This window comes from Cydia strobilella, chromosome 26 (assembly GCF_947568885.1).
Source record: "Cydia strobilella chromosome 26, ilCydStro3.1, whole genome shotgun sequence".
Lineage (NCBI taxonomy): Eukaryota > Metazoa > Arthropoda > Insecta > Lepidoptera > Tortricidae > Cydia > Cydia strobilella.
The window spans coordinates 1173411-1187084 of NC_086066.1; the positions used below are offsets into that span (position 1 = coordinate 1173411).

General features: G+C 38.3%; 1 protein-coding gene across 3 annotated transcripts in view; it reads right to left on the reverse strand.

Annotated features, from left to right (window-relative positions):
- The window catches only part of LOC134753161 (uncharacterized), a 43508-nt gene extending 32977 nt beyond the window's left edge, over positions 1-10531 (reverse strand). The window contains exon 1 of one of the 3 annotated variants that reach the window (XM_063688953.1): positions 10227-10531. The gene's annotated coding sequence lies outside the window, so the exon portion shown is untranslated. Of the gene's footprint in view, positions 1-10219 lie in introns of all 3 variants that reach the window. The other 2 variants (XM_063688954.1, XM_063688955.1) reach the window with 2 other exon arrangements.
- Positions 10532-13674: the final 3143 nt, after the last annotated feature.

Consider the following 13674-nt stretch of genomic DNA (forward strand, 5'->3'; position numbering starts at 1 on the left):
AGTCGAGTGTATTTTTAGAGGATCGAGGCGAATGCGAGATTGCTCGTTTATTAGGCTCTTCCGGCTTTAGCTGCTTTTAATAGTGTCACTTCCTGCAGAGGACGAGTTCTCTTGCTTATGCTTATTTACACAGTCAGGTCTAGGAGGAGTGTGCCGCGACAGTATAACTGCGAAATCTCTAGAACGGGACTCCCTCTGGTCGTATAACAACTTTTGTAATATTTTTAATTGTTATAACACTTTATGCATAACATTTTAAGTCATAAAAATCTTTAGATTCCTGAGTATAACTGGGTTTTTGTCATAAATGAGTTATGTCATAATTTTTATAGTCATTAATTTAATAAGCATAAAATTTTAAGTCATCTGCTTGATATTAATTGTTTTTCGTTCGAAGTATTGCAGTGCATAGTATTAATATAGACATAAAATTTTCACAGATGATGTATTTCTGTTGCCGCTATAACAACCAAAAACTAAAAAGTACGGAACCCTCGGTGGGCGAGTCCGACTCGCGCTTGGCCGGTTTTTTCATGACCACACCATTTGTAATCCAGGGACCTCGAGGAATCGCAGCCATCTTGGAAAATATCTAGGACTTTTTTGTGTAGAATTAAATAAGCTTTAATGTTGTCTTACAGTTACACCATATTTTCATAGAGAACGTAGATGTAGAGTAAAACGCGAATTTCTGGAGGATGGTACACATTTTCCAAGATGGCTGCAATTCCTCGAGGTCCCCAAATGTCAAATGGTGTGGACATGAAAAAGAGACCTTAAATTAACATACATACCAAATTTCATAACTTTGGAAGAGATTTCGAGGTTAGTGCTAATCCGATTGTGCTATAACAACAAATACTAAAAACAGAATAAAATAAATATTTAAGTTCCTCCCATACAACAAACGTGATTTTGCCGTTTTTTGCGTAATCGTACGGAACCCTTCGTGCGCGAGTCCGACTCGCACTTGGCCGGATTTATTTTATTTATTCTGTTCGTAATTAACGAAACCCACAACAAAATTATCTTAATAAGTTCTCTGTTAATAATTAGACTAAACTTACAAAGGTTATCTGCGTGACAATTGCGCATTTTAAAAAGTGGGACAAATATCCCATTTTTATCCAATATGTTTGCTTTTATTTATTGGTCCCGCAGTTTCGAATATACATCGAGAGCTATTGCCCACTGACGTCCAGTTTTTTACGGTATACGGTTTTCTGCAGGATTCCGTTTTAGTATTATATACGTGCTAATATAGTAACGTTCACACGAGCATTCTGTTTGCGGGATACTGCATGCATACTACAGACAACTCGATCCTGCAGAAAACCGTACCCGCAAAAAGCTGGACGTCAGTGGGAAAGCGGTCCGACTTTCTTGGTCGTAAGAAAACACTCTGTTTCTGAAGTTTCAGTCGCTAACGCAGCGTCTTACGTAAGCGAACAACTCGCGAAGGCGAAGCGGCGCGGCGCGGCGGGCCCACGGCGTTCGCGTTCGCAACGAGATCGCCCACGTAGGACACTTCTATAGGTATCAAAGGATTGATTCACTCCGCATCGCTTCGCATCGCGTTCGCGTTTTGTTCGCCTACGTAGTACGCTGCGTAACCTCTTTAAACAATGGTAACGACTTTAACCCTGAAAGTTAGGTAGTCTGTAACGTGTATACCTTGCGTACGTAGTCTTTGTTCTAAATATAGATTTTATGCAACCGCTTATCATAGTGTAGTGTTTGTTTAACAAAGACGTATATAATAATAATATGTTTATAAGTCAGCTTAAAGAATATTTATTTTTTTATTTATTGATAATGGGAAACAAACAGCGAAAGATGACACATATAGATAATTACACTTAAATACATACATAAGCCAAAACAGTTTCCACTACTGAAATTAGATAATTATGGTTGCTCAGACTAGACTTGTTTGTACAATTCAATTAAACTATCTCTAGATCTAGTGCTAAAGAACTAAACAATGCGAATTTGAAACCACAAACGTGACATGCATTAATTTAACTTAATTTTACAATAGTAAACTATCAAAATCAATTATATTATTTGCCCTAATAGTAGCAGAGTTATATTATATTATTTGTTCATTTGCTCTTAATTGCAGAAACAAATTTTTGTACTGACGGAATGAAAAACAAGTCAACATGAGAATATTTGTCATTGTAATTTTTAATATTTAATAGATGAGGCGTTCTACTCATTAGATGAATTTAAGAATAAAAACAATGTTATGTGATTATTATTAAAATGGGATACTGATTATTGTTAATATAAATGATCCTATTAATTGATTTTATTTTTACCTATGTCTGACGTACCTAATTTTGCAATGCTAATTTTAATTTTGAATTTTAGAATTGTCCAAATTAAAATGTTATTAAGTAATACTAACTTATTTTAGTTGTAGTATCTTAGTTTTTTAGTATTTAGTATTAATAATTTTAGTTTTAATTTTTAGTTAAGAACTTACTAACAATGCTATGGACCTATGAGTTGTCTGAAAATAAACGAATTTTATTTTATTATTATTTATTTATAAAATAGACACAATATGTAAATATGTATAATAAAATTGACATGTAACTTGTTATAAATAAAGAAACTGAACTGAAACTGTATGTTTATTAGATACTGGACAATTATAGGTTATGACTCTCTGAACTAGAATAACTATAGGAAAACGGACAAAAGCGAGTCGGACTCGCCTGGCGAGTGGCGACAGACAGACAGTGCAGTCTTAGTAATAGGGTCCCTTTGAGTACGGAACCCTAAAAATGTAAGCGCGAAGTAGGGTTGCCACCCATACTATAATATATAGTATAGTACTATATTTAAGTCACTTGTACTATATATTATACAAAAACAATATAGTACGAAAAATACTAAAATTTCATCACTCAAGAATGGGGTAAGTATACAAATGTCACCGATATCGCATCGTATGGGACTTGGATTTTTAATTCGCCTCAAATCGGTGCCTTTTTTTTAAAATTTCCCAGTAAATACTATATTTTTTCAATATTTTGACAAAAATTCTATATGTGTATAGAAAAAAGGTGGCAACCCTAGCGCGAAGGCTTGTCCTCCCAAAAAAAAAAAAATTCGCGCCTTTTTCTACTGACAAATGTAGCAATCGATATGCTAAGTAGACATGAGTAGTTCGCGAATGGAAGATTCAAATACTTCACTTGATGTCACTGTTTCATTCACTAGTTCAGTTCGGATTTATTTAGTTCATTACTTCAGCAGTTCAGTTTAATTATCTTTCTATTTACATGCTCATTCGCTTAGTGACAAGGACGCCACGTTTAAACTTTCGATTCATAAATTCATTTATTTGAGTGATTCATATTGAATGAAAATATCAATTGAATCCTTCATTCAACTCAATATATCTGCGAATGAGATAGAAAACCAGTACTGTTGATATAGATGGATCTTTTGAGCTACTTAACTAAACTGAACTAGTGAACTAAAAGAGTGAAGTACTTCACAGCGTATGAAAGATGCATATCAATCTTTCCTTTTTAGTGACACATTTTGCGCAAATGCGCATGTCTAATGCTAAGTTCACATTCACAGACACCATAGCAATAAATTAGTCTGTCTGTCGACATTCGGCAATAAACTTTGATGTTTAATCAGTGACGCATCCTTTGTAAGGGACTGTTTGTATGGGCAAGCCCAAGCGTGCGATTTTGATTCTTATTCTGAACACGCAAGTTACTAAATATGTGGACAATAGATATGTAATCCGTTCCTATTGTAATAGCTACGTATTTGTATACAACAATGGTGGCAAATACGTGTATGGTTTGGGCACTTGGAACACTTCATGGTTAAATTGTAAAATGGGACTTATTTTAATCGCGTTTTTTTTTTTTCAATTTATTTGGGACAAAAAACAGTAACTAGCCACAGAAATAGATTACAAAGAATATTATAGTATGAGACCAACAACATAGTCCACAGATTACTAGATGTACAACATATAGCGCTAGGTAACAATATATAGGATAAAAAAACCGGCCAAGTGCGAGTCAGACTCGCGCACGAAGGATTCCGTACCATTACGGAAAAAAACAGCAAAAAAATCACGTTCGTTGTATGGGAGCCCCATTTAAATATTTATATTATTCTGTTTTTAGTATTTGTTGTTATAGCGGCAACATAAATACATCATCTGTGAAAATTTCAACTGTCTAGCTATCACGGTTCATGAGATACAGCCTGGTGACAGACAGATGGACAGACGGACAGCGGAGTCTTAGTAATAGGGTCGCGTTTTTACCCTTTGGGTACGGAACCCTAAAAAGCTAAAATTAACAAAGCTACGATTACGAAATAAATTTGTGGATACAATAACAAATTCATATTTATGGCAGCAGAAGTAGTTTTATATATACCTATAATGATACAATTTAATGAGCAAGTAAAAACAGCATGGCTCACCGGAGCGACTTTAAAGTTTTAAGATTTACCTTAAATATGCGATTAAGAGCCCGTAGTCGATTTGAAAACGCGCGAAGATACGACTTTTACACAGTAACCGAACGCCGGCCGCTGCTTGAAATAACGCGACCGCCTAAACAATATTGATACTTTCGCAACATTATGCGTCACTTTATAACTTTAATTAGGTTAAAATAAAACTTTCGGTAAATTTGATATAATCGTTTATTACTGTTAACAATTTACCTATGTATTCATATAATACATACAAATTATATAGCATGATGATAATGATTTGCACTAAGGCAATATCTTATATATATATATATATATTATAATCATCTTACTCGCGTTATCCCAGCCTTTTTGCCACGGCTCATGGAAGTCTGCTGGGGTCCGCTTGGCAACTAATCCCAAGAATTGGCGTAGGCACTAGTTTTTACGAAAGCGACTGCCATCTGACTTTCCAACGTTCCAACCCAGAGGGGAAACTAGCCTTTTGTTGAAATTTGGTATACAGATAGTTTGAATCCCGGGGAAGGACATAGAATACTTTTTATTCAAGAACTCACACTTTAAGCGGGTGGAAATTTGTATGGGGAATCAATAAACGCTGAACCGATTATTATGAAATGAGGTATGGACATAGTTTGAGTCCTGGGGAAGGACATAGGATAGGTTTTACCCCAGAAACGGGGGGGGGGGGGGGGGGGGGTAATGGAAATTTGTATGGGATCCAATAAAACCGATTTGGATGGAATTTGATATTATGGAGATAGTCTTAATCGTTGGGAAGGGTGTATAATAATTTTTATTTCCAAAGTCATCCTCTTCTCTTCTCCACTCTTCTAACACTCGCTCAACGTGTTGTTGGTTGTACGATGAATACTGCTCAAGACCTGAAACACCTGGAGTGCTTCTGGGTGCAAAGGGTCAGGGGTAACACTCGCTCAACGTGCCGCTGGTAGAGTATGATGGGGAAAACTCAAGACCTGGAACACCTGAAGTGCTGCTGGGTGCAAAGGGTCAGGGGTAACACTCGCTCAACATGCCGCTGGTAGTGTGTAGTGTACGATGGATACAGCTCAAGACCTGGAACACCTGGAATGCTTCTGGGTGCAAAGAGTCAGGGGTAACACTCGCTCAACGTGCTGCTGGTAGTGTATGATAGGGAAAGCTCCAGACCTGGAACACCTGGAGTGCTGCTGGGTACAAAGGGTCAGGGGTAACGGGTAACACTCGCTCAACGTGCCGCTGGTAGTGTATGATGGGGAAAGCTCCAGATCTGAAACACCTGGAGTGCTGCTGAGTGCAAAGGGTCAAGGGCAAAGGGTGGGTAACACTCGCTCAACGTGTTGTGGGTAGTGTATGACGGAGACAGCTCAAAACCTGGAACACCTGGAGTGCTGCTGGACGCATCGGATCAGGGGTAAAACTCTTTTAATCTGAAGTTGGTAGAGTATGCTGTAGGCAGGTTAAGTTCTTCAAGACCTGGAACACCTGGAGGGCTGCCAGATGAAGCAGGCACCTGACCAGAGCTACCACACGTTTAACATGCAGTAGGTACTGGGGGTTAAAAGGGGGTGGAAGTTCTGATAACAATAAATGAACCTGAGTTCCACTAAGTACAGCCAGGGTTTATCATCAGCTCTATCTTGGGTACTGCTCTCCCAAGTGTTCATCAAGACGTGTCGGAGGACCAAAACAGCGTGTGCCTATGTTGCACGAAACCTGAGTTCCACTAGGTACAGCCAGGGTTCAGCATCAGCTCCATCTTGGGTACTGCTCTCCTAATTGCTCATCAAGACGTGTCGGAAGACCAAAACAGCGTGTGCCTATGTTGCACCAAACCTGCGTTCCACTAGGTACAGCCAGGGTTTAGCATCAGCTCTATCTTGGGTACTGCTCTCCTAATTGCTCATCAAGACGTGTCGAATAACCAAAACAGCGTGTGCCTATGTTGCACGAAACCTGATTTCCACTAGGTACAGCCAGGGTTCAGCATCAGCTCCATCTTGGGTACTGCTCTCCTAATTGCTCATCAAGACGTGTCGGAAGACCAAAACAGCGTGTGCCTATGTTGCACCAAACTTGCGTTCCACTAGGTACAGCCAGGGTTCAGCATCAGCTCCATCTTGGATACTGCTCTCCTAATTGCTCATCAAGACGTGTCGAATAACCAAAACAGCGTGTGCCTATGTTGCACGAAACCTGATTTCCACTAGGTACAGCCAGGGTTCAGCATCAGCTCCATCTTGGGTACTGCTCTCCTAATTGCTCATCAAGACGTGTCGGAAGACCAAAACAGCGTGTGCCTATGTTGCACCAAACCTGCGTTCCATTAGGTACAGCCAGGGTTCAGCATCAGCTCTATCTTGGGTACTGCTCTCCCAAGTGCTCATCAAGACGTGTCGGAAGACCAAAACAGCGTGTGCCTATGTTGCACGAAACCTGATTTCCACTAGGTACAGCCAGGGTTCAGCATCAGCTCCATCTTGGGTACTGATCTCCTAATTGCTCATCAAGACAGACCAAAACAGCGTGTGCCTATGTTGCACTAAACCTGCGTTCCACTAGGTACAGCCAGGGTTCAGCATCAGCCGAGCTCTATGTATACTAAAACCTTCTCCAGAATGTAACAAACACTTTTCTAAAAACCGCATCAAAATCGGTTCAGCCAAATGCGAGATAATCGCGAACAAACATACATACATACATACATACATATACATACAAACATACGGGTCAAACTGAGAACCTCCTTTTTTTTGAACGCGGTTAATAAACAAGTACTTACAACCCAAGGATTAAAGTTTCTGGTCGCAGTTTACACGCACACAGTACAGCCAAACACGCAAACAAATATAACTTTTTACACGGCGAGCGACGCACACAATGATAAATAACTTCGTCGTCGTCGATGCAACGTGCGGAGCCGATCAACAAACGTCCTGCCTCTACCAGCTCCCGCGCGGGACTGAGGCCGCGGGCGCGTGTCACCGATGTTATACCAGTAAAAGGGGAAGTTTTTAAAAAATCGTCAGAAAATAAAAGTTGCAATTTAAATAAAATGAAGTACAGCAACAGTTTAAGTAAACATTGCAGATTATTTGAGTATGCAATCTACGTCGAAAATAAGTAGATTTTCGGAGAAATTGTCACTTGTTTTGAGGTCATTTCTGGAGAAAATTGAATTCGTTTAACTTTCATTTCCTCGAACTCTAAGTCATATAACAACAATGTAATCTGATAAACCTAGAGTACAGAATATGTGTAATACAAATTTACCATTTTTAGCAGTCCAAACTTTACGAAATTTACAAATAAGAGCATCAAAGTCAGTGCTTTACACGCGTTTACCTAAACGTCCATCAGAAAAAAATTCATTGCTAATTTAGTAAGCCTTTTTTCAAAAAAATGATGTGATAAACCTAGAGATAAGAAGTCGTGCTAATAGAAACCAGTACTTGTTATTTCAATTAGGTAACAAAAGGTGTACAATTTCACAGAAGAAATCTATCAACTTTACATTTTTGCGACTAAAATCGTAACCGGCCGTCTTAAGTCCCGTTTTACAATTAAATAATGTGTAACAATGTAATGGAATGGAATGAATGTGTGTGGAAGAGATCCCTTACAGGGATAAGTTCGCCTTTGTACATTGTATACTTTCTGTTTAATTGTATATCTTGTGCAATAAAGTGTTTACATACATACATACAATTGTGAAAGTTTAAATCAGTGTCACACTTCACGAGTAAGAAATAAGCTTATGGAACGAACATTCTCCTCACGTGTGAAAGTCAAAAACCGACATTGGCAAATTCACCCCGTGCAAAATTGCGGGGAGTAAAAGCCAGATAGGATAAAAAAAAAAAAAAAAGCTTATGGCAAAAAAAATTGGTACAAGCTTTTATCGCTGACTGTAATTTTCTTTCCACGGGTAACTAATACTCATCGAGACAATTCTAAAAACCCCATGCACCAAACACAGTTAGGTTTCGTTGTTTTATCACAGAGTTCCTATGGCCACCTCCTGTCTCCATCATCAGATCAGCTCGATAGTACCATAATATTGCTTGTCACCCAACTTGCGTATGCAAATTTTCAGCTTCATTGGAAGTCGTGAAGTGGGTCAAATTTAACTTGCAAGATTTGACCCGTAGTACATACATACATACATAGGTACATTGCAAGTTGTAACTCTGTCTATTTCTTGCCTCTTCATGCTTAAACTGCTGAACCAATTTAGACAACATTTGGTATGGAGATAATTTGGGGCCCGGGAAAGTACAGGGTAGTTTCTATCAATCATCATCATCATTCATCATTGAATATTTTGTATTTTTGTTTGATATGTACATTTATCAATAAATCATCTGAAATCTGAAATTCCACACAACGTCGCGGACATAAGCTGGTAAATAAATAAAAATTACAAATCGCTCCTTGAGAAACATACGTGTCACTACACAAAATTAATTACCATTCGAATAGTGACTTCCATTTTTCAAAAGTTTAATTTTCAAGCACAAATCATTTTGTATAGTGACACTTTGTTTCTCAACGAAGAAAATATTCCCAATTACCACCATACAAGCCAAGAATAATATTTGTCGTTCCTTCCTCCAATGATGCCAAGTCAAGATTAAGGTATAGATATTTCATCAAATCACTACAAACAAAAACTGTTTGTTTGATTTAATTTTGTTTTTGATTAAGATATGTTGTTTGGACAGAATAGCATGGCGGTCTTTGGTGTTGGAGGCCAAGATCCACTTCGGGTCGTCGCGCCACAGCAATAAACCACAGTAGCTAGACAGTTGAAATTTTCACAGATGATGTATTTCTGTTGCCGCTATAACAACAAATACTAAAAAGTACGGAACCCTCGGTGCGCGAGTCCGACTCGCACTTGGACGGTTTTTATTACTTACTGTCATTGCATGTTATTCATGCCCAAACTTAATGCATTGAACCTGAATGCATTTCATTTTTGATTATTAACTTTCATAAGGTTAAACTCAGTAGATTTCTATTTTTAGATACCTACCTATGCTCTTCTGTTTTATTTTGGTAGCCCTCCAGAATGTCAAGTGGTTTTTAAAACAGATGCCAGACTCAACAGCAGTAAAAACCGGGGTCAAAATGTTAAAACGCTATTGTCTGTCAAAAACAAGTGTGTGATTTCAAAATATACATAGTTTAAGTGCTTAATTTGTATGTCATGTCCTTTTTATATTGGTGAGCAATAAAGAATATTTTTGTATTGTATTGTATAGTATTCATGATAAAGACTCAAATTCGATTAAACAATTAAATATTGTTTTAAACTACAGTTTGAGCTAACTAAGAGCTTTAAGAAAACCAACGAAGAGGAGTTTATTAAGAACTATAGATAATAGAAGAGGAAAGATACTTGGGCACCTGATACGACACGACGAATTTATCAAAAACATCATAGAAGGGAAAGTTGAAGCAAAGAGGAAGAGGGGAAGACCAAGGAGAGCGTACATGCATCAAATAAAGGAAAAGCTCAACGTCGTGTCGTATCAGGCTGTCAAAGAGAAGGCAAGAGGACCGCCAAACATGGAAATTGCTCCACCGACAAGAGTTTTACTGTCAAATATATATACTCTTAACTAAATCAGACACACTACGCACAGTAACTTCAAATGTAGTAAAATTGAATAAGACGTTAGAAGTCGGTACACCAAAACTCATAGATTTTTATTACTAACTTTACCACTTACGTTAATTACACTGTATTGAAAATCCGAAATTTGAAAAGCTTGTAAAAATTATCATATGACGTCACATTGCATTAAAAACTAGGTCAGCACTAAAAACACACGGTTGCACTAAATTTCGAAGGCGAATAACGACACTGCCGCCATTCACGGCTTCACGCCATTGGCGAAACAGGAAATCACTAACTTTTTAATTTTCACATCGCGCGAGTGTTTTTTTTTCTTGTTATTTTGACTATTGTTTATTTTTACGGGATAACTGTTGTGTTATTTATTTTAGTGACGTAGCACGAGACGACAGTACGACTGCGCGGCGGGCAGCGCGGGGCTGTGTGGATGGCGGATGGCGCTGTGGCGCATTCCGGTTTGGTGGGGTTGCCAGGTCAAAGATTTAAATTACTTCACTGAAAATTATGTTATAATTAGACCAAAAAAAGTCTGCAGCGATTTTGATAGCATACGCAGTGCAAGTGTTATTAATACGTCATAATTTCATAAAAGTTTGACGTTTAAAATAACACTTGCACTGCGTGTGCTATCAACATCGATGCAGACTTTTTTTGGTCTAACTCACAAGTCTGCGCTGCCGTTTTAACTTGTTTTTCTTAACTAACTTATTAAGACAAAGTGGCAAAATGCGGGGAAACAGTCGATTAAGTCAATGAGGGCTATCGTTTTTTTGCTCACCAGTTGGCGCCTCTGTTGATGGTGGTCCAAAAGACTATAGAACAGCTGTCAATCATTGAAGTGACAAATGACATTTGACATTTCGAACTATGGAAAAGACCACCATCTACACTAGCGCCCCTAGCGGCGAATTCATACGCGATAGCCCTCATTGAATTTGAATTGTATTGCCCGGCCAAACAACACTGTCAGTAGAAAAAGGCGCGAAATTCAATTTTTCTATGGGACGATAACCCTTCGTGCTTTTTCTTGTGCTTGCGTTTTAAATCTTGTGACAATTGTCATTAGCTTCGCAAAATAAGTACTTATTTATTGGCGGTATAATGGAGTATTTTTTTAATTAAAATGTTGGTGGCAAACAAGCACACCGCCCGTCCGATGGTAAGATAAGATAAAATTTATTTCATTGAAAAATATCCAAAAATACAAACAATCGTAATACGCTTAAATATTTACTTAAATACTATAAATGTACAATCATGGTTTAGAAAAGTAAACATAAAATTTAAGATTTAAGATCTTGTAAGCAAAGATTGTAACTGGCTCTAACATATTTTACATCAATATGGTAAGCGGTAAGCGGTGACCGTAGATTATGGAGGCCTATGACGTCAGTAAACAGTGATGTCGACAATTGTCGCACATGTCATAGGGGCCAGCTGGTGTGGTGAAAAAAATTATACAAGTTCGGTTTAGCAATGACCACCTTGCAACACTGAATCACAATTGTCAGATGGCGCCTACGGCGTTACTATAAGTTTTGAATGCGATCTCACTCGTAAAAGTAATACTTGGTTATTACAATATCGTTGCCAAAAGATTAAACGGGTTAATTTAACCCGTCAGATTAGTTGTAATGTTAAAAAATAAATAAGAGGAGGGGTTCAAAATAAATAACTGCAAAATAAGGTAAAACCACCACAATGATGGATTATCCAATAATTAAAAAAAATTGTAACATCCCTTGTAGATTTATCTGTTTAGATATTAACACACTGGTTGAGGTTAGTATTAATTAGAGTAAAAGAAGAGAAACGCATAGCAACACATTTTAAAAATTCTAGCGAGTTCCGTAGTACCGCTTCTTTGGCAGGGTTGTGCATTATTAAGCATCTGGTAAATTACCTACGTAATGTTGGCGCCATTTTTTTTCTGCCCAACTATGCGTGAGCTTTAAGGGGCCCACTGACTATCAGTCCGCCGGACGATATCGGCCTGTCAGTTCAGTTCAGTTCAGTTTTTGGTTCTTATGGCATCTGTCCATTGGGACAATTTTGCCAGCATCAAGGTTGTAGGAGCAGAATTTCAGTATCAGAACTTGATCCAGTCCGTGTAGATGCTTGATCGGTTGAAGAATCTAAACTACTATAGGAATAAAAATAGAAAAAATGGACGACCAGAAAAACCAATAGAAACTATAGAAAGCAATGCGCTAACTGCCAGGATCAGGTTTTTTTTTTAAAGGAACATTACAGGAAAGTTTGGGTAAACAAACAGGTAAAAACTTTTAAAAGGAGCTAAAGCTTGATATTAAAATCTTTCATAAACTTAGCAAGGACATAAACAAAGGTAGTTTTAACCAAAGTAAGAATATGGTTTATGTTAATAGGACGTTGAATATAGTCAGGAAGAAAATCATAAAAACTGGCATGAGTATTTGGACAGTTGAAGAAGATGTGATCAAGGGTGCCTTCCTCCAGGCCGCATTCACATAATGAATGATCTAGAATATGGATTTTAGCTAGCCAAGCAGGGGAAGTATTGTGGCCAAGTCGAAGACGAATAATAGAGGAGGTAACTGACTTGTGAATCTTATGGTATTTGAAAAACCAAGGTCTGACAAGAATATTCGGTTGGATCCTATAATAGCGATTGCCAGTGGATTTGCTAGTTATCTCCCACTCCTCAGTCCACTGTCTGACAAGATCTGCTTTAGCAGAGTTGCGGAGGTCCTGCATATAGCACTTGGAGTAAGAGGAAGAGCAACCAATTTCAATCGCCTGTTTAGCACAGGCATCTGCATGCTCATTACCATCAATTTCACTATGACTAGATATCCAAGCAAGAACAACTTCAAGCCCAAGTAGAGAACATTGGTATAGGGACTGTCTAGTCTTAAGGATGATGAAAAGATTATCCCTGGAGCGAAGTGGAAACTTATGTAAATCTTGAAGACAGCTAAGGGAGTCAGATAATATTATTGCTTTCGGGACTTTGTGAGACTGAATGAATGAAACAGCTTCAAAGATAGATATTGCTTCCCCTGTATCGGCCTGTCAGTTTTGTTAAAATTTGACAGTTCCGAACAACTGACAGGCCGATATCGTCCGGCGGACTGATAGTCTGTGGGCCCCTTTAGATTCGCTGAATTATGGGGTGCTTGCACTTTGCACTACTTCCCTGCGGTGCCAATTATTCCTACTTAATAAACCGGAAAAGTGCGAGTCGGACTCGCCCATCGAGGGTTCCGTACTTTTTATTATTATCACAGAATAAGTAATTGTATTATCATAAAGAACGGCCACGCACCGCCCCGCCCCGACTCGAATTACCTCGCCCCGCGACAGAAATCTGGCCGACTTCTGGCGTGCTCTCAGTACTATTTTTAAGCAAATTACTCACACTATGACGCATGACGCGTGTACGGACGTGCCGTTCACACATGGAAACGCGAGTGATTTTTGACGTATAGCGTGTCCCTGTGGTATTAGTTATTATAGTCATAGCGTCAACAGAAATACATCATATGTGAAAAATTCAACTG